General features: G+C 44.8%; 1 pseudogene; it reads right to left on the bottom strand.

Moving 5' to 3' along the window:
* Positions 1 to 624: 624 nt before the first annotated feature.
* On the bottom strand, positions 625 to 1615 carry LOC102819754 (annotated as a pseudogene).
* Positions 1616 to 1799: the final 184 nt, after the last annotated feature.

Raw genomic sequence — 1799 nt, 5'->3', positions numbered from 1 at the left:
CAGCGGGAACCCACAGTCACCAAAAGAAAAGAAATAATAAAGATCAGAGCAGAAATAAAGGAGATAGAAAACAGAAAAACTATAGAAAGAATCAACAAGACAAGAAGCTGGTTCTTTGAAAGAATTAATAAAATCGACAGACCATTGGCAAACCTAACAAAAGAAAAAAACCTGACAAATGCAGACTATCATTTTATTATAACAATATATAGAGCAAATAACTTTAAATGTCCATAACCACACTATATGACTGATGGTGTTATTCAGTTCAGTCAAGTTTGAGGGAATAGTTTAAAGATAAATGTTTGAAATGCATATACATTTTTATGTTTAAAGCACACACATTTTCACTTTCCTAACATTATTTATAATTTCACCATTTTCATACATCAGTGAGTTGACCAAGCTCAAGACCTTTTTTTATTAGAAGAGTTGGTATAGCTGTATTATTGGCAGCATGCTTCAAAGGAAGCCATTTTTAATAATGACCAACTGATAGGTAACCAACAGGGTTGGACCTAATTCCTTTGTCCTTTATAGCAAAAAGAACTTTCTTGCCTGGGCACCCAGCCCCACTCTCAAAGTTGACAACGTCTTCTTTGAAACACCCCCTTGACAGGCTCTCTAGACAGCCATTTCCATTTTAATAGTCAGATGAGGATTGTATCTTTCAATCTGAAAGTCTTCCAGCTTTGAAATCATCAATTGTCTCAACTTTTCAAAGAATGCTGAGCTAGGGGAAAGGTCTTGGTTCTCGCTGGAGCTGAACTTTCAAGGGCTCAATGTAATTCATGTAAATATGTGCATCTCCCAAAGTATGTACAAAATCACCTGGCTTCAAGCCTGTGATGTAGGTGAGCAAGGTGTAGCTGGCAATGTTGAAAGGCACCCCTAGGCCCATGTCTCCTGACCTCTGGTACAGCTGGTAGAGTACACCAGTGTGGCACACCGTTTACCACATGAAACTGGCAAAGGGCATGGCAGGGCGGCAGCGCCATCTGAGGAAGGTCTTGTGGGTTCCAAGCACACATGATGATTCTTCTGTCGTCAGGGTTAGTTTTGATTGTGTCAATAACTATTTGCAACTGGTCCACGCCTTGACATGAATAATCTGAATGCATCTCTTTATATTCTGCCCCCAAATGCCTCCACTGAAAGCAATAAATTGGGCCTAAATCTCCTGCTTCTCCGGTGGTGAATTCCAGGCTGTCCAAAAAGTCTCGAGACCCACTGCCATCCCAGATCTTCACTCCCTTGGAAGACAGTTCTTTAGCATTGGTGGATCCCTAGATAAACCACAGCAACTCTTCCAAAACTCCTTTCCAGAACACAAGCTTGGTTGTCAGCAGAGGAAACTCATCTCTCAGGTTGTAGTGCGCCTGCATGCCAAACACAGACAGGATGCCGGTGCCCGTGTGTGGTCCTCCTTCCGGACGCCGCAGCGGAGGATGTGCTCGATCTGGCTCAGGTTCTGCAGCTCACCGTGGGGCCGCGACGGCGCGGGCTCCTGTGCGGCGGTTGGCGGCGGCAGCGACGGTTTGGCTCCCGCCGCTGGCAAGGCGCGGAGGAGGAGAGGAGGGTACACAGGCGGTGAGATCGGGCTGGAAGGACACATAGCCTTTCCGGGAGCTTTTTCCCTGCCGCCTAAATCTATTCTTGAGTTGGTCAGGAGCAGGATGAAACTTTCTGATCCCGCAAAGATTTATAGTCTCAGAAACCCTACAATGGATCGCTATATGTAGGAACCCACTCAATGGTACTTAACAACAACACACTCAAGGTTGTACTTTGGCTCTAGT

The sequence above is a fragment of the Chrysochloris asiatica genome, unplaced genomic scaffold (genome assembly GCF_000296735.1).
Source record: "Chrysochloris asiatica unplaced genomic scaffold, ChrAsi1.0 scaffold00648, whole genome shotgun sequence".
NCBI classification, from domain to species: Eukaryota; Metazoa; Chordata; class Mammalia; order Afrosoricida; family Chrysochloridae; genus Chrysochloris; species Chrysochloris asiatica.
This window is presented reverse-complemented; position numbering and strand designations above follow the sequence as displayed.